Source organism: Suricata suricatta, chromosome 13 (assembly GCF_006229205.1).
Source record: "Suricata suricatta isolate VVHF042 chromosome 13, meerkat_22Aug2017_6uvM2_HiC, whole genome shotgun sequence".
NCBI classification, from domain to species: domain Eukaryota; kingdom Metazoa; phylum Chordata; class Mammalia; order Carnivora; family Herpestidae; genus Suricata; species Suricata suricatta.
In genome coordinates, this window is record NC_043712.1 from 18500531 (window position 1) to 18521005 (window position 20475).

General features: G+C 40.7%; 1 long non-coding RNA gene across 2 annotated transcripts in view; it reads right to left on the minus strand.

Annotated features, from left to right (window-relative positions):
- LOC115276417 overlaps positions 1–20475 on the minus strand; it is a 45254-nt gene that overhangs the window by 12025 nt on the left and 12754 nt on the right. For both annotated transcript variants that reach the window (XR_003901930.1, XR_003901929.1), the window contains exons 2-5: positions 17071–17193; positions 3538–3676; positions 3026–3087; positions 773–908 (exon numbers count right to left, since the gene is read on the minus strand). This is a non-coding gene — a long non-coding RNA (uncharacterized LOC115276417). The remainder of the gene's footprint in view (positions 1–772; positions 909–3025; positions 3088–3537; positions 3677–17070; positions 17194–20475) is intronic.

A 20475-nucleotide genomic window follows, 5' to 3' on the forward strand; every position in this document is an offset into this window, starting at 1 on the left:
TACTTATTGTGCTCTTTGGATCCACTTCTTCATGTAAGTTCCGAGAACATTCCTTCAGGAGTCTAAAAGGCTTATGGGAAAACCACAGCCCCTACCACACTACAGATTGTCCCAGGTCTTTAAGTGATACCCATCATTCCCTGCTCTGCTATGTGTGCTAGATTCCCATTGCCCTCAGTTACAATCTCTGCTACTCTTGATGGCTTACCCAATGGCATGATATACTCATTCTGGAAGGGTCTGAGCCCATGGCCACCATGCCCTTCTTACTCTGACTGCTGCATTTGTCCACTTACTACCAGGATGGGGCAAAGGAACACCAAGGGAATGCCAAAGTGGATCACCTGGAGACCAAACCTTCCTTCTTACCTCCACTGAACAACTCCCCCGCCTATGATGAGACATAATTACCCCTAAGAGGATGGTAACTCTTCTTCTTGCCCCGTGGTCTCTTGGCACAAGATGCCAAAAGCACCCTGGAAACAGTTGTAGGATATTTCAATGGGTCTGTCCCTGTGCTCCCTTGAACGTATTCTACTTTGAAAACCAAGTCCCCTAAACATTCAGAATTCAAATGTTTGTATAAATTCCCCAAGTGAGGATTACCACTATGGCTACTCCTACCAATCCATATATTCTATCTCTGAAGACATTGTAACATATAAAGATTACAGAGGTAAAGTATGCATTTGGTATGATTTTGCTTTCACTCACTAAGGATTTTTACAGAAATTTCATGAATGTTGCAAATAAAAATATATTTTATATTTACCATTTATAGAGCTTTTCATTCCTTTCTGCATATCCAAATTTCCACCATTATCATTTTCCTTCATTCTGAAGAGTCTATTTTTTTTAGTATATCTTATAATCCAAGCCTACTAGCCACAGATTCTCTCACTTGTTTTCTGAAAACAAAACAAAACAAAAATAAAAACACTTTTATTTTGCCTTCAGTTTTGAAGGACATTCTTGTCACATACAGAAGAATAGGTTTACTTTCTTTTTTCTTCCAGCACTTTCCATTCTTCTGGCATGCACATTTGCTGGTGAGAAACTGGATTTATATATTCGTTCTCCCCTATACAGATTATTTTGGGTTGTTTTTAAGATTTTTCTCTTCATCACTTATTTTTAGAAAAACAAATTTTAAATGTTTATTTTTGAGAGAGACAGAGAAAGAGCATGAGTGGGGGAGGGGCAGAGAGTGAGGAAGAAACAGAATCTGAAGCAGGTTTGAGGCTATGAGCTGTCAGCACAGGGCCCAACACGGGGCTCAAACCCACGAACCATGAGACTATGGCCTGAGCCAAAGTCGGACATACAACCAACAGAGCCACCCAAGTGCTTCAGAAATTTAATTAATATACTTCTTTGTGTGCTTTTGTGTTTTTCCAATTTGAGATGTGAAGGCCATCGTGGATTTATATTTTTATCTAACTTATAAAATTCCTAGCCATTATTTTTCTAACATTTATCAATATGTAAAATATAATATATGACTATTGTGCTTTTTAAACCAATGACAAAAATATATATCCTATGAAATAAATGGCTTGGAACAACTGGTTATCTTTTTATTTTTTCCCCAACCTCACTCCACTCAGAGAAAATGAGTTGCTTTTACATTAACAACCTCATTTAATGAATAGAAATATAAAAATTTTCAGTGAAAGTAAAAGGATCAGTTTAGAAACTTGGTGTAAAATATTCAAGGTATTGTCCTAGCCAAACTTGTATGAATTTATACAAAAATTACTGGCCTTGCTAAAAATTAACTATTGGCCAACTGGGTAGGCATTCCCTGGCCATCCCCCACATCAGATATGCTGTGTATAATTGTCAACTTTAGGATGACCATGCTCAAAATACTTTTTTATCAGCTGCTCTTTGAAAGAAAAATTATGAAGATCATATGTTATTTTAACATTCTCTTATATTTGGTTCAGCTATTCAACAAAAAGTAAACCAAAACCAATAATTCTTAAGCAAAATAGAAATATACTTCTGTTTCATGCTTATGTTAACCTAGCAGTTCAAGGGGCACCTGGGTGGCTCAGTCAGTTGAGTATCCAACGTCGGCTCAAGTCATGATCTCGTGGTCCATGAGTTCTAGCCCCATGTTGGGCTCTGTGCTAACAGCTCGGAGCCTGGAGCCTGCTTTGGATTCTGTAGCTCCCTCTCTCTCTGTCTCTCCCCAGCTCGTGCTCCATCCCGCTCTCTCTCAAAAATAAATAAACATTAAAAAAAAAAGCATACCAAGTTCGGGGCTTGAATATCATCAGATACCCAGACTCCACCCTTTTTACTGCTCTGCAATTCTCAACACGTAGCATCCAGCTTGTGATCCAAGAGCCAAATAGTTTTTTTCCATGTATCTGTTTTATCTTAGTCAGCCAGAAGGACAAATAAGAAGGAGAAAATCATGTTCCTCTCTTTAGGAATATTTTCTGAAAAGAATGCCAACTCTAATTTCATGTATGTTCCATTGGTAAGAATTTAATAACATGGCAACATCCAACTCACAAGGAAGTCTAGGGAATGAGGTTTTGTCCCGGACTACTGTTTCCAGTAGCTTTTACATACTACATTACTGAGGGAGAAGGGGGAGATGGATCTTAGGAAACAAGTACCTTGCTGCCTTTCATTCTTTCTTTCAACAAAATAGTTTGGCCGCCTATATATAAGGTGCTGGTGACAGACTCTGAGATGTAGGATGAACAAATATACCATCCTAGGCACGTCCCTCCTACATGAATCGTACAGTCGAGTGAATATATACAAGATAACTAAGAGCATGTATCTATCTCCTATGCCCTTCCTACAGCCTTTTTCCAACCACTTCTGTGTGTAATGATATTCTGTTGGTTTAATTCCTACAAATCACTAATATCATCATTAAGCTCCACAAGAACTAAGTATCACATTAGGCAGCATCAGAGATCTTTTCTAATTAAAGAAAACTTCATAGATTGTTAATCTTTTGTGGTTACAAAAACTGAGGTCCAGAGAGAAAGGGACTTACCCAACATCCCTCCTCCAATCTTTGTTGGCAAGGACTCAGATGGCTGAGTATCGGTCAGGACTCTGAAATTCAAGAAGTAAAAGCTGAGCTTCCCTAGGATTCCCCTGCCATGTATGAGTCACAGGGAAATACCCTTGTGGACAGTCATCAACTAACTAAGGTTGCTGCTATAAAACTGTAGCTTGCTACACACTTGAACTTAATACTCTTAAATGGGAACCGATCCTTCCTACACAGCTTAAGTACTTTTTGAACCAGCCTCTGTGCCTGGAAAGAAATAATGCTCAAGACAAGGAGATCATATGGGATCTAACTCCCTACACCAACACTTACTAGCTCTGTGTCCTTGAGAACATGGCTTAACCTCACTGAGGTATAAGTTGTTATCTCTAAGTTGTGGATGATCATCTCTAAGCCAGAGAACTAAAAGGATTCAGTGAAGTATATTAGATGACACCTCTATATCAAGTTCCATGCCTTGGACTTATTAAATGTTCTTTTCATTCACTTACATGTATGTGTCATTGCTTCCAGGGAGAACTTCCTCTACCAAAATTATTCTGGCTAATTCAACTGCTTCAAATCCTCCAGTGGCTCCCAGTCACTTGCAAAAGAAAGTGAAAACCATGGCATGGCTTTCTAGCTCCTCCCCTTTTAAAAAAAAAAGAGAGAGAGAGAGAGAGAGAGAGAAGCTTTGGAAAATCAAAGATGGAACTAAAACATAAGTCCACTGACTCCTGTCTGAACAATCTCTGAACAAATAACTATAATAAATAGTTATTAACAAAGAGTTATTGAAGAAATAATTATAGTAAAATATAGGAAGTTCTAAGAGAGATTTATATAGAGCACAGTCATAGAAGGAGGCCCATTTATTATAATGATGCTTATGTCTTTTCAGCCATTCTTTCCAGGGAGTGAAATACATCCTAAAAGATTAATGGGAATCATCTCTGGGTGGCAGAGTTGTGGGTGGCTTTTAATAATTTGTTATCAGTTTTCATATTTTCCAATTTTTCAGCAGCAAAACATTTTTCACCTATGTACTAAAGGTAGCATGGTAATGAGAGTTGAATGCTGTGCCTCGCTAAAAATTAGGCAGGTGAAGGAAGTGATAAAGGGGAAGTTTGTGAGTGAAGGCAAACACCACGAGACTTAACAACGAGAAGACCCCAGTGGCCCTTGGGATCATAAGCAAGTATATGTCACACAGAGGATCACCAGCAGTATATTTTGTTTCAAGTCAAAACATTATTTTTTGTTGTTGTTCCTGAGACTTTACGGCTGCCTCTTGAGGCAAAGCTTGCAGTTGAAGGGCAGTCCCCAGTTCCCACATAAGCTGCTAATAAGAGATTAATATCTAAAATATTTTAGAAAATCATGCAAATCAACAAGAAACAGAGAGCGGCCCCAGTAAAAACACAGCAACAGGATGTGAACAATTTCAGAAGGGGAAGCCTCAGAAGCTAACAAACTGATGAAGAGGTATTCAAAATCATCAGCATTGAGGGGCACCTGGGTGGTTCAATAGGTTGAACGCCGACCACAGCTCAGGTCATGAGCTCGCTGTCTGTGAATTAGAGCCCCACGTCAGGCTCTGTGCTGACAGCTCAGAGCCTGGAGCCTGCTTCGGATTCTGTGTCTCCTTCTCCCTCTCTGCCCCTCCCCTGCTTGTGCTCTGTTTCTTTCACTCTCAAAAATCCATAAACATAAAAAAAAAACTTATAAAAACAAAATAAACAAAACAAAATCATCAGCATTTAAAGAAATGCAAAAGACAGTTTGGACCCAGGAAAAACTATACATGTTTCACACTAGCAAAAACTATAAAATTGTGTTTTTAAAACTTTGTCAGCAAAGATAAGGAGAAATTGGAATCCTATACAATGTTCACTGTTGGTGGTAATATAAGATGGTCACTATGGAAAACAGTATGGAAGTTCCTCAAAATATCAAAAAGAGAACCATGTAACCCAGCAATCCCACTTCTGGGTATATATCCAAAATAGTTGAAATTGGGATCTCAAAGAGCTATCTGCATTCCCGTGTTCAATGCAGCATTACTCATAATATCCAGGAGACAGAAACAACCTAAATGTCCAGTGATGGATGAATGGATTAAAAAATGTGGTGTGTGTGTGCTGGGGGGGGGGGTGTATACAAACACAATGAAATATCATTCAGCCCTAAAAAGAAAGAAATCCTACCATATGCAACAACATAGATTAACTTGGAGGACATTATGCTAAGTGAAATGATCCAGTCACAGAAGGGTAAACACTCCATAATTCTATTTATATGAAGTATCTAAAATAGTCAAACTCATAGAAGCAGAGAATGGAATGATGGTTGCCAGAAATTGGGAGGAAGGGAAATAGGGGTAAAGTTTCAGTTACACAAGATGAGTAAGTCTTAGGGATCTGTAAAACACAGTGCCTATGGTTAATAACACTGTACTGTGCGCTTAGAAAATCTGTCAAGAGGATAGATCTCATTTCATTGTAAATGTTCTTATAAAATAATAATATAATAATAATCTAATGAGGTACAAGAAAACTTTTGGAGAAAGAATGAAAGAAAGAAAAAATAGGAAAGAAGGAAGGAAAGACGGAAGGAAGGAAAGAAGGAAGGAAGGAAAGAAGGAAAGAAGGAAGGAATGAAAGAAGGAAGGAAGGAAAGAAGGAAGGAAGGAAGGAAGAAAAGAAGAAAGGAAGTAAGGAAGGAATGAAGGAAGGAAGAAGGAAGGAAGGAAAGAAGGAAGGAATGAAAAAAGGAAAAAAGGAAGGAAAGAAGGAACAGAAGGAAGGGAGGAAGAAAAACTGAATTAGCAGGGAAGTGAAAATACTGCTGGCATGGTGCCCCAGTGATGAGACATCATGGAGGGCAAAGTAGCAATACGTCACATGTGCACATACCCAGCAATCTCTCCACAGGGTATAAAGCTCAAGAAATTCACACAGAGCTTCATCAGAAGACATGCCTGGGGATATTTATTACTGTTTTTCTTTTTTGGAGCAAGTCAGAGGAGGGGGTGGAAAATAATTTTGATGTCCTTCTCTGGGACAATGGGTAGAGAATAGTAGGTGAATACACACCATAAAACACCTCAAAGTATCAAGCAGGAGTTCAAAAGAATGGCTTAGATTATTGTCATAGCAACATAGATAGATCTTAAAAACATTGCCCTTAACTGGAATTAAAATTGTAAAAATAAAATAAAATAAACATTACCCTTAATGAGGAAAAAAAAGAAAACAAGGAAAACCAGAATGGATATATTTATGGGAATTCAAACTATGTGCATATATTTTGAGAGAACTCATACAAAGGAGAGGGACATAAACTTAATAGCATCTCTTTGGTCTACCTCCTCCCACACTCCCTGCATGTCTATACTTTCCATGCCAACAATACTGAATTGCTTGTAGTTCCACCAAGTCAGCAGGCCATTTCACACCATCTGCCTTTGTACATGCTGTTTCATCCCCCAACCTTCCCCTCTAGTATGGGGGATGGGCCCACTGAATCGTCCTCACCATTGAATCATTGGAACCTATAGCTTGCTCCATGGCACAGGTCTAGCTGCTCAGTAAGTAGTGCTGGCAGTTTGGACACCCGCATCAGGCCTTTCTTGCATCATAAACCCCCTCCATCCTTTCCCAATCATTGTGTGTAATAGCTACAGGATGCTGAGTCCCTTCTAAATCCCAACACCATACTGCTACCTGGAAGGCACACGCTCGAAGGCCAAGAATATGGAAGCTCAGTATGGGAAGAGGGCTGGAGGTATAAAAGGTCCATATGTTGACTGTCACTTCATGCTCGCACCCATTTTCTAGAAAGTACCCCTTCTACCAACTGGTACACACTAGTTCAAAGAGTCCCCTTGACTTGCTTCCTTTATGAGTAAATCTCCCGCTTTGGGCCAGGAGTATATGTCAGCTGATGTGGTTGGTGGGGTGGATCTAAGGTCCCTTTGCTTTTACAGATTTTCAACCAGTTTGCCTGTTTTAAGGCTCACCTTCACCCTGTTTGGAAGTTCCAGGATCCAGAGCCTTTTGGGGGCTCTACAGTGTGAATCTTTTTGCTCTTCTGCCCTACCAGTTTACAAATCAGACTCTTGGGTCTGCTAACCTCAGCTGGGACCAGTTGTCCATCTGCTTTCCAGCCTCCAGTGTTCTTCCCATACCTTCTTCCCTTCTTTTTGTCTTTGAGAGTTTCTGCCATACATTATGCTAAAGGCTCAGTCACTGTCATTTTACTGGTGTTTCAGGAGAGAACAGGCATAAATGAGTATGTTCAATCTATCATCATTAACCAAAACTGCCCATTTTCATATAGTTTAAATAGTTTTTAAAAAGTCTAGCTTCATCTGAGACAAACTTAGGAAACTCTGGGAAATTTAGTAAGATTTACCTTCCATTCTTGTCTTGACACAACAAGTCTTAAGATGTTACAGAAAACTTTGATTTTCTCCCTTTGATTCCTCTCTTCTCCCAGGTAAAGACAAGACTCCCCACTCTAGTATTCACTAAATTATTTTGTATGTGAGTAATGGAAACTATATCCAGCAAGCATGCACACACACAAAGGCTAAGCATAGATGGGTGCACTGGAAGAAGGAATGCAGGTAACTCAGTTGTGTATGCCTAGGTGGGTGGTTTTCAGTGTGAACTCCCAGGCCAGCAGCATCAGTATGCCTTGGCACTTTCTGAAATGCAAATTCTCAAGCCCCACCCCAGACCTACTGGATCAAAAACTCTGGGACTGGTCCCCAGCAATTCCTGCTTTAACAAGGAGATTCTGATGCACACTCAAGTTTGGGAACAACTTCCCTAGATCAGCTATGGCGAAGGACACAGGGAGATAGAGAACAAGTCTGGCCACTGGACTGCAGTCAATTTTAGTGTCTGAGAAAGAATGATTATAAACTGGAGGCTCTCATAATTGATGCCAATTACACCTCAAACTCTCAGTAATTAGTAGTACTCCTATGGAAGAGACAGCTAACCTCAAGTCAGTCCACATTAAAAATGACTGCCCTCCATTCACACTTTTGTCTCATGGTTTCAATTGCTCTTGATACATCCTGTGCAGAAGCGTCTATTCTAAGAGAGCTGACCCAGATTTTTGCCATCCTCTCCATTAACTCCTAATTACAGGCTGGAAAACAGTGTTGTGCTAAAGGTGTGGCTGATAGCCTCCAAAGAGCTTTGCTCTCAGGAGCTGAAACTTAGGTTTTTCTACCAAGAGGTAATCTACAACAAAGACAGTGTATCTCTCACCTTTGGTTTGATTTCATTCCAGCCGTAGGAAATGGAGGGATACAGACACCAAAGAGAATGTTCAACATTGATATCTGAGTTACCGTGATTTAGACAAGTTTCTGAGACGTTTCAAGAAGCTAGTTGAAAAGTCATACATAAAATATAACTTGTTTTTTATCCCCAGGGACATTGCTTCTCACTCTTAACTCAACTTACTTGGATTGTCCCGAAGAGTCTACTATACCAGAGATCCAAATACCGAAATGAAAATAATGGTTTCATGACAGTGCCTAGCAGTGTACAAAGCTTTTATATATATTATGCCAATTGGCTAAAAATTTACAACCTCCCTGACTTTTAACCTCCTTGTCAATGTAAAGAACCTAGGGCTCAGAAAGGATGAAGAGTTGACCAATGTCCCAGGCCTAGTATAAACCTTTATCGATGCTACAATATCTATGGTCTTCACCACCTGCCACACCGGCTCCACGACCACAGAGAGCTGTGTTTCAAATGAACCAGCTCCCGGTTCAGATAGTACTGGATCACTCCAAAATACATTCTGAATTTTTGTGTTTACAGAACACACTCAGAGTGCCTGGGTGACTCAGTTGGTTAAGCGGCTGACTTCGGCTCAGGTCATGATCTCACAGTTCATGGGTTTAAGCCCCACGTCAGACTCTGTGCTGACAGATCAGAGCCTGGAGCATGCTTCAGATCCTGTGTCTCCCTCTCTCTCTCTGACCCTCCCCTGCTCATGCTGTCTCTCTCTCTCTCTCTCTCAAAAATAAATAAAACATTAAAAAATTTAAAAAAAAAAACAGAACACACTCCTAATCTGCCACCCAACAATCTTGTCTGACAATGTGCCTGACACATTACTGCATGTCCTTTGAGACCCCGTATAGGCTCACCTCCTCTGTGAAGTCTTTCCCACCACACCCCAAATCTGATCCAGTCACTAATTTCATTCTGCTGTTACTTATTTGCCTGTCTGCCATCTCATAGAACTGTGAGCTCTTGGAAGGCAGGACTGACTCGGTGGCTTTTGCTAGCACCTAGGACAGAGATAAACACAGTGTACAGTTAGTGGTGGTTTGTTGATTCAAAAAATAAAGAATGAGGGGTGCCTGGGTGGCTCAGTCAGTTAGGTGTCTGACTCTTGATTTCAGCTCAGGTGAGTTCGAGCCCTGCATCAGGCTTCCTGCTGACAGCAAGGAGCCTGCTTGAGATTCTCACTCTCTCCTCTCCCTCTTCCCACTTCCTCTCTAAAAATAAATAAATAAACTTAAAAAAAAGAATGAATGGATGGATGGATGGGTTTCAAAGAAAAGTGATAGTGGCAGATATGACTTTTGTATCTCATTAATTAGGGCAAAACCAATTATTTATCCTCAAACACTGGTGCCTAAGCACACTGAATCTGGCTTTTGCTGTGTCTTTGTTGTCTCTGCCAATTTTTCATGTCTTCTATCTCTCCCTTCTCTTCCATCATCTCTCCCTGTCTCTATTTTCCTTCCTCTCCCTCTTCCCTTTAAATGCCTGTAATACAGAATAGAAACCATACATGTAATATTTTCATTTGTTGTAATATATGATTCAGATATAAATAATGTTCCCTATTCTTAATTTCAAAATCCAGTGGATGGAATATTTTTGTAATGTCTAAAAATAAGATCCAAAACACAAACACCCAAAGCTCTCTCCCTTGATTTAAGAACATACACTAAACTGACTTTTCTTTTCTTTTCTTTTTTTTCTTTCTCTTTCTTCTTTCCTTTCTTCCTTTCTGGTGAGTCAGTGACTAGCAATAGGAAAAAAATTACCCAACTCTCTGTTCGATGGTAGGAATTAACATGATTCAGTACCTAGTAATTACCAGAAATATGTTAATTCTTACATATACACATACGATAATTAATCATAGATACAATATATAAATAAATTATATATTTACATGTATAATGTATTATATAATCTATATAGATGTAGTTTAAAAATTATTGTAGAGACAGAGAGAGTGAGAGACTGCACGGGCTGGTGGAGAGTATTAGAGAAAGAGGAAAAGAGACTCCCAAGCATGGAACATGTAGCCCAAGACAGGGCCTGGTTCTTCGACCTTGAGATCATGAGTCAGAATCAAGAGTCAGACGCTCAACCAAATGAGCCACTCAGGGTCAGATATATTCTTATATAATATGTATTCTCCGTCTTCTTACTTCCATTTATAGGGAGACAACTGAGGCTCAGAGAGGTTAAGTGACTGTCAAAATATTACCCAGTCAGGAAGAAGAGGTAGGATTCAAACTCAAGACCCATGCTTTCTCACTGGATTAAAGATTTTTTACATGATATCCAAGAGACCGTATTGGTAAAAGAAAGGAAGACAAAATACCCCCAGCTAAAAGCAAAAACCTAGGATTAAGGAACAGTTTTTGCGAGGAGAATACCAAACACTCAGGCACGGTTTTGTAATAAGGGGTGTACAGCTTGCAAGCCGACACTCCCTATGATTCAGCTCTGCCGTCTTACTCGGCTCTTTGCGAAATTAAACCACATTTTATAAAAGGAAACAATATCAGACTGATAATAATTTCTGTTTAAAATCTGGTCATTTAAAACAAAGGTAAAAGCCAATGGAATGACATAGATTTTTATCACCGTTTCTAGTCACAGAAACGTTGAGTGTGAAAAACATTTGAATTCCGAATTCCAGAAACAAAACTTTCTTTGCTGGGTCTGGAGGTTTCTCATACTGTTTCACAACCTACATGCCCACACCCCCACTCTCACGGCGTCTGCTTCCTCTTCCTCCCTCAGTCCATGCCATGAACCCGAAGGCGTGCTACCAGATGAGGCTAGGTGGGGAGAAACCCAGGAGTCCTTCCCTGCATGGACCACTCCTGAAAGTCTCCAGAGGCCACTTTCTTGTGATTCTCCCAGGCTGCTCTGGGCTGAGCAAGAAAGGAGGAAACCAGGCAGGAAGTCAGCCCCACTTGGGTTCTGAAAATTGCTACTTGGCCATAGTTTTCTCTGATTTGAACCATCACAGCAGGAAGGGTAGATATAAGAAAAGAACATGTTCTTGGGGAAGCCAGCAGAGTGAAAGCAAGTGGGGTCTGTGGGAGACCTCGCTCTGGCCATGGCCAAGTTGGCTGAAGCTGCCGGGTCTCCCTCCTGCCCAGACCTGGGTCACCTCCCAGTGTCAGTGTCCTTCTCTCACACCCCGTTAGCTACTGAGTGCATTATGCATCTTCACTCTTAAGAAGTCATGTATCCCATTAAATGTGAGCTTGTCCAAGGCCGAAACAAAGACTGTACTCTTCTGCCTCTTGACAAAGTTTTAGAGTTAGTACAGTCTGAGGCTGAAGATGAGCTATAGATGTAGATCTAGTTCTGACTTCAAATGCTGGGTCTATCTATCACCATCTATGTGCCTTTGAGCAAGCAAGTTTTCCTTCATGGGGCTCTCTCTTCTGTGACTTCTCTGTGAGAATGACTCTCTAATCTAGGTCTTCATTTCCTACTGATATAGCCAACTGCCTGCTAAACACATTCACCTGGAGCTTCCTTTGATGCTTCAAATATGAACACAAAAAACATTATCTACTCCCCCCTCCCAATATCCTTTGTCTTGTTCTTTCTTTCTGACCATGGACCCCCAGTCATGTTGAATCAGAACATAAATCCTGCCAGTTCTTCCTCCATAGCTCTACAACACATCCCTTCCTTCCTCACAGGTTCTCATCACTTTCTGGCATTTCATTCTCTTGCTTGGGTACACCTTTAAAATTAGCCTTTAAAGCACAGCCAGAAAAATCACCTTGACCAAAATGCCTTTCCACCACCTTTAGCATTGAAAAGCCATCAACGACCTTCTGACCAGGAAAAGAGTACACACTCGTTGGCCTGTACTTCAAGGCTCTTCATAATCTGGGCTCCGCTTCTTCCAGTGTCGTCTCCCAGAGCTCCCCCACCTAAGGCCTCTGCTCCTGTCAAACCGTTCACTGAATATGCATGCATTCATTCCATTCACTAAGTATTCGTGGAATACCCACTTTGAGCCAGGCATTAGGAATATTGTGGGTAAATAGACTCTTTGTGGTGTAGACAGACAAGTGACAAATTGTGAGCTCCTGGTTAAACTAGATAGACTGACCACAACATTTACATGCTTTCCTTCCCCTTGCAAAATGAAAAAAAAAATGTTTAAGGTATAAATGGACAACAAATTATAATGAAATTTTGGAAGACAGTATATAGACAGATGAGCAATGATCGACTTAGCAGAATGGAAAAAAACTTCAATGTAAAAGCCTGAAGACATGTACGCTGACAAAATTCTGTCTTGTGCCTTGCTGAATACCTGCAAAGTGGGGTCCTCGGGGACCTGATGCTCTACAGAAACACAGGACAAGACATGAGCCTGCCTATCTGGGCACAAGAAGGAAGAATAAGATCCTTAGATTCCCCCCTGGTCCCACAGAGCCTGATGGCCACCTACAGGCAGAAGACAGAAGAGATAGTATCTAGGGAAACTGTTGGAAGATGGTTCAGACTAATGCACATTAGGTGCAGAGCAGAACAGAGATGATGCATGGGGCTAAAACTAAGCATGCCACAGTATGTCACTGTGAGATGCACTGATAAAAAGATGATCCTAAAAATTCTTAGATGGGAGTTCAGGGGAGAGAGAAGAAGATCACATACAAACATATACAAATAAACAGAATTGTGATCAGTCATCTACCAGAGATTCAAGAAGCTGGAAGCTAATGGGAGAAAGCCTCCAAATTTCTAGGGAAATTTTTGATCTAGAACCCATGACTTAACTCCACCATCAACAAACCAAGGGGTGGGACATATAGACATTTTCAGACATAGAAAGACTCGGAAAATTTACCTCCTGTACACACCCTATTTTTTTAGGAAGTTACTTGAGAATGTCCTCCAGCTAAGCAAAGGAATAAAGCCAGAAAGAGGAAGATGCAGAGACTCAAGAAATAAGGGGTCCAAAACCGGAAAGCAGTGAGGGGAAATTCCAGGATGCTAGCAGGGCAGGACATAAAGAGAGTAGTAGAGACAGCCTCAGGGTGGAAGGCTCCAGGACGAGAGATGCAGGAAAATAAAAATAGCACACATTAATATCTGATGCATTTTATCATTTAGAACAAGGGCTTGCAAATTTCTGCCCACGGACCAATCCTACTTGCCACTTGTTTTCTGTAAATAAAGATTTATTGGAACATGGCCACACCCAATTCATTTACATACTGTCAGTAGCTATATTACATGTTGTTCTTAACTGAGTTCCCTCTGTAACAACTGAGCTGAGTAATTGTGACAGAGACTGTCTAGACTGAAAAGTATACAATTCTTACTATGTGATACTTTACAGAAAGATTTTGTCAAACCCTGTTAAAAAATAAATAAATAAAAAGGGGGGTGTGCCTCGGTAGTTCAGTTGGTTAAGCCACCCAAACTCCTATTTTTTAAATTGTCTTATGCTTTATTTATTTTTGAGAAAGAGAGAGAGAGAGAGATAATATGAGCGAGGGAGGGTCAGAGAGAGAGGGAGACACAGAATCCGAAGCAGGCTCCAGGCTCTGAGCTAGCTGTCAGCACAGAGCATGACGTGGGGCTCGAACCCACAAACCATGAGATCATGACCTGAGCCAAAGTTGGAACGCTCAACCAACTGAGCCACCCAGGTGCCCCATTAAACTCTTAATTTTGGCAAAAATCATGATCTCATGGTTTGGCTTGTGGGATCCAGCCCCACTACCAGCGTGGAACCTACCTGGGATTCTCTATCTCCCTCTCTCTCTGCCCATCCCTCATTTGTGGATGCTCTCTCTCTCTCAAAAAACATATAACATAAACTTTTAAAATAAAAAAATAAAATAAAAGGGAAAAAATTACTGATCTGATAGAATATGTAAAAAAAAAAAGATAAGAATAGGTGTAGAAAGAAAAAAACCACACAGATTAGGGGTAAAGAGGCCACTGTAAACTCGGGACATACAAAGTTGCACAAGAAAAGAAAGGATGCTATGATAGTACTTGTACTCTGCAGTGAATAACATTTGTATGATTGTAAAAACATATGCACCGGCTCTGATTTCCCAGAAAATTATGATCTTCAGGGAAAAGGAGGGTACAAATGAGATGTACAAAACTGTCATCAAAATTGTGTCAAAATTGTCATCCTACTATACAACAAGAAGTCAATAGAAGTCTGACATTGATAAACCAAGTGATTAACAATATTGGCATATTTGTTAGAAATACAGAGGCATATGCCGTAATAAATCATGAAAAAGCTAAAAAGTAGTTTGTCCCATGAATAGGACCAAAAGTAGGATTGGTAAGCAGGGCACTGCTGTTTTCATTATAAATCTTTCAATACTGTTTTTTTAAAACTGTGTATACATATTATTTGATGAAGCAACAACTTTCAAATATACACAATATGAAAAATTACAAAAAAAATACTAGGTTGGAAGCCAGCTGGCCAGCCAGTTTAGGTAAAAGGGCTTCCCAGACAGAAGGACCAGCATGTGGAAAGGGCCAAAGGTAACATCAAAGTGATGATTTAAACAATTGGAAGTGGATGGAACTGGCTGGAGTTGAGAGTGTGGATATGGAAAGGTTCAGAACCAAACTAGCAAAGACAGTAATAAAGAGACCATGATATGACCATGAAGCACCCTGAAGGCATTGTTTGATCACCGGCTGATAATATCATCAATGAATTCACATATAATGACCAATATTTGGAGCACATTTCTTCCTTTCATGATTTTTGCACTAAAAACAGACTCAAATCCGTGATCTAGTGAAAGAAGTTACTGTATAATCAGAAAGTAAAGCCAGATGGTATTTGTTTCCTTCAAGAGGCTATGTCAAATTCTTCTATAAGCAATAAGGGGACCTCCCAGTGTCCCTGTCAGCTTCGGAAGTGACCTACCTTTCTCAAGTCAACTCTCGCTCCCACACCTACTGACTCCATCTTCTTAATCTTCCCTGGAATTTTGGATGCAGAATTTCCTGCAATCACTTCCACCAATTCCAAAATCTTGGTCTTTGCCATCACTTGACTGATATCCTAAGTGCCCTGTTCTCCATTCCCTTATCATTCTGTTCTAGATGTCTCAAAGCAGACTTGGATCTTTCAAGGAAGGACCCAAGAGATGCTCTTTCTCTACACTTATGAGAAAAATGGGGCCCCAGAAAAGAAATGATTTTCCCCAACATCAGGCAGCAAACTGAGGGCAGAATCAGCAGATTACACCACGTTTGGTTTGTGAGAGCCTTCCGTAGGACTTCAGGGGAAAAAGCTACTACATCTAAGTTGGCAAGAACTTGAGACTGTGAAATTCTCAGGAATGAATTTCCTTTTTTCCCCCCAGAGGAAAATTCAGAGGATTTTTCCTCAATTAAATAAATAGCAATTAATATTTGGGGAAGCGTTTTCTAATTATATTTGACAATTTATGTGCTTGGGTTAAGCTATACCCATATGTAATTATTTTTGTGAAACAGCAGTTGAGATTCTGCATATTAACTCCTACTTCCGTTAGAAATAGCAGGAAGCCGCAACATCATTTTGCTGCTGATGTTTTCTTGTAGGAATTCCTAGGACTTAATTACAAATTATGTTTATTGGACTGGGATGAGGCAGCACTGAATTAATAATGTGTCCTACATGTTAATTTAGTCAGTGATGTTCAGTCATTTTGGTCTCAAAGCTCCTTACCCTTTTAAACATCAAGGACCCCGCCAAAAAAACTTGTGTTGGTATGGGTTTATCAATTGATATTATTTGAAATAAAAACTGAGAAACTCGACTGATTCATTCATTTAAAAATACCAATAATAGGGGCGCCCGGGTGGCTCAGTCAGTTACGTGTCTGACATCGGCTCAGGTCACAATCTCACAGTCCGTGGGTTCGAGCCCCGCGTCAGGCTCTGTGCTGACAGCTCAGAACCTGGAGCCTGCATCAGATTCTGTGTCTCCCTCTCTCTCTGCCCCTCCCTAACTTATGCTCATTTGTGCACTCTCTCTCTGTCAAAAATAAATTTAAACATTTTAAAAATACCAGTAATAAATTACGTGTTGGCATAAATAATATTTCTATTTTTAAAAAGCACTATGTTTTCAAAAAGAATAGAAGAGTGGCATTGGTTTTACGTTTTTACAAATCTCTTTCATGCCTGGCTTAGTAAGAAACCGTTGGAAAATCACATCTGCTTCTTCATTCAGTCTTTTGCAGATATTCCACATCATTCAGCCTCTGCAAAACACTTAGGTTCATGAGTAAATGAGCTCGAAAGAAGCCCCAAACATCTCAGCATTGTTCTGAAAATAGCTTTGACTTCATGAGGACCCTAAAAAGTTTCCAGGGATCCTCAGGGGTCTGTGGACCACATTTTAAGAACTGCTGGTTTCATTAAAAATGAAAAAACCAAAATATGTTTAGTAATTCAAACATTTGTGTTTTTACATGACAGGTTTCACTTACCCTTCCCAACCAGAGAGGAGATATGTGTATATCCCACTACGTATAAGAACGTGTTTGTTAGTAAGGACATTGGTGAATTTGTTTTTAAACATTTTGGATGTAGAAGCCATGACTCAGGTCTGTAGAACTTTCTAGGTAGACACCCAATGGCCAATGTGATGTCATTCAAAGGTGACAGACTTACCTTATAAGTAGTTCTTGAATATTCTTTGTGGGCAATTGAGTTGGATCCATCACTCATTCAATAACTTACCCCAATTCTATTCTATCTGTGTGAAGAATAGCCTATTTCAGGAAGCATGGTATCTTATTTTCGAGTCTTCTCTTTCTTGTTTGTGTCACTTTTGGTGGGGAGGCAATGCCCTAAAGCTGGCATCTGCAGAGCAAAAGCAATAATCATAACATAGTCAGCTGGGCAAATACCAGTTTGCACTTTGCTGAGTGCTAGAGTTGAGGGTGAAAAGGACTGTGACAAGAAGTGATGTGTCCCATATAAGGACTGAGGTTGTGCAGTGAGATGGAACAGGTTTCCAATCCCTTTCTGCTACCTCCTTTGACTTGTGCAAGCTACAGGATTCTGGGAGCCTCCGTATCTCCCTTGGTAAAACCGGGATGCTACAACCCAGTTCCCCAGGGTGGCTGGGAAATTCCAATGGGGTGATGCATGGAACGTGCCTACCATTGCACCTGACCCACAAGAGAGAGCTTCATCGATGGCAGCTGTGATGATGTGGATCATGGTAATGACGATGCAGCAACAGCCCTGTGGTTGGCACAGCAGGTTGACTCAAGGACCTACAGAGGGGCTTTGATGCAGAAAGAAGTGTACCTTCCCTTCTATGTTCTAGCTGCGAATGCCATCTTATAGGTCTTCGATTATGCCAGGCTCCGTCCATCTCAGGGCTTTTTCCTAAGCACTAATCCCTCTGCCTTGAAAAGCCCTTCCACACTCACATCACCCAGTCTGCCATGTGTGTTCCACAGGAAAGCTTTTCAGGTTTTCCAGAAAATCCATAAACAACTAGAAAGATTTTCTTTGACACTCCTACCCAGTCTCCTCAAGGACACAATCACCCTGACCTATCTGCTTGACGCCAACTCATCTGTTTACCCAAAAAAATATGCACATGACAGCATCTCTTCCCAGACAACCTCCTGGGTATTTTGGGGTGGCTTTCCCTCTCTCCTTCCCTTTTTCTTCTGAAATCTTGTTTGGAAACTTTGTTAATTGAAATGACTGATCTCTTTTACCTACAAATAAAGAGAGTGCTAACAGTTCACCAAGTATCTCTGTATAATTCTTGGACATTACTCCAAAGGTGATGAGCCGTGGTGAGATTCTGTGATTTGTCCAAGTTCCCACAGGTCATGGAACAGATCACACAGCCCTCCTCCTCTCCCGGAGCTAAAAATCAGCAGACTGCCATTCACTTTTGTTCTCCAGACTTCTGTTTCAGTTCATTGAAGACTCCTGGCTTTGTCCCAGCATACTGAGAATTAGCTTGGAAAGCGAAGAGGTGAATAGCAGCACATTAAGACCACAGGCATCATTTCAAAAATAAGCTAGTTTGTTCATTTATTTTGAGAGAGAGAGGGCAAGAGCGAACATGCAAGCAGGACAGGGGCATAGAGAGAGGGAGAGAGAGAATCCCAAGTAGGTTCCACACTTTCAACACAAAGCTCAAACTCACAAACTGTGAGATCATGCCCTGAGCCAAAATCAAGAGTCAGATGCTTAACTGACTGAGTCCTCAGCACCTCTAAATTACATATTTAAACACAGCTCTAAACTTGCCACTCTTTTCAAAAATGTCGAATGTGCCACCACTGCCCACAGTCTAAAATCTCAACTCCTTACCCGATATTTGCATCCTTCCAGCTACATCCCAATTTATTCTATTTCTCTTTTGCTGCAACTCCATTTCCCATGTAAGAATGCCAGGTATCCCAGTGTAAGACTGTCTTGATGATTTACATTCTGTTACATACTGTTGCACTGATTTACATTCAAGCACAAGCTACTTTGAATAGCACTGCCTCATACAATTCTCTTTCCCTGGAATGCCTTCTGCCACCAAAGGTAAGATCTATCTATCCTTTACAGCCCTACTCCATACTACCCCCTCCAGGAAAGTTTCCCTATCCATCTCCACTGAGAACAGTCTGCTATTCATACTCCTTCTTATACTATTTGCTATCATGTCTTATATTAAAATTTTATATAGTTATATCCTCTCTTCCAATAGGCTACTTGATGGAAGAGCTATGCCTTACATGCCTCTATTTCTGCCTCCCTCTCCCTCATAATCTGAACACATCCTGGTATACAGTAAGTGTCAGTTAATGTGCTTAAGCCAATTAATTGATAAATAAGTCAAACCTGATCATGACACCCTCCTGTCTAATCTCCTTTTACTTCGATGGCTTCCACTGCACACAGATGAAGTCCAAACTCCCAAACAACAGCTATAAAGCTAGGTATGCTTGTCCCTGTTCCCTTTTCCAGCCTCATGTGGCACCACTTCTGCTTGCTGCCTACATACATGTCTCTCCCCCATATGTCCCTTGAACACATAAAATTCTCTCTGGCCTTGGGGCCTTCATACATGCCCTTCCCTCTTTCTAAAACCCACTTCCTCCCATTAATCTTCCAGTCCACAATTTCTGACATTTCAGGTTTCAACGTAAAAGCCACATCCTCCAAAAGACCCTCCTGAGTATGTTTTAGTCAAGTCCTTGGCAGGAAACAAATGTCACATACCAAGTGGCTGAAATGTTAATAATGTATACCAAGGTATGGACAGGGTTTAGGGACCCCAAGAGATAGCACAGTTCACCATAGCTAGTAACAGCACCAAGCCATTACCTCACCTGGGCCTGAAGTAGAAGAGGAGGGAACATGTACCAGAACGTGGAGACAGCAGATGTAAGAAGAAGGCTACCTACAGAATTGGTGGTCTTCACTGGAGAGTCACAACTAAGCAGCGAGATTTGGTAGAAAAGGAACGAAGGAAGTAAATACCCTAGCCTCCCGCTTCTCGCACTGTCCCAGTGGCCAATCCCCAACTGGGAGCAGAGGAGCCCTTTGAAGGCAGCCCAGCCAGGCCAGCCTCCCAGGTAGACCCTCCTGTTATTCTGCCTCAAAGCAACCTGTTCTTCTCCTTAGTGTTCAATAAGACGTTCACCCTCGTATCTTTTCTCTGAACATCTAAAAGTGCTTTCAAATTGTAAGTTCCATGGCTGTAAAAGGCATGAGTCTTGTTTGATGTGCTCACTGCAGCATTCCCAGAATCTAGCCTATCGTAAATGCTGGAGAAATACTCGCTAGTGAACGCATGAACACGCAGATCAGTCAGACATAGTAATACATGTAATTAGACACGTACACATCTCACTTTCAAAGGGAGAAACCTCCTCTACAGAATTAAGAAATGCCAGGAAATTTCACATCAAAGTCAATTCAATGAAAACAAAGTGCTGCCTAGCATAGAAAATCAAACTCCACTTCAAAAAAAAAAAAGCTGATCATTTTCTAAGAAGAAAAGAAAAAAGTCTTTCCTATTAACCTGCTGTGAAAATACTCTGAGCCAGACTAGATAAGCTATCATTGTGTTATACCAACTTGTTCTCTTCCCCAATCCACACTGCACATTTAAAT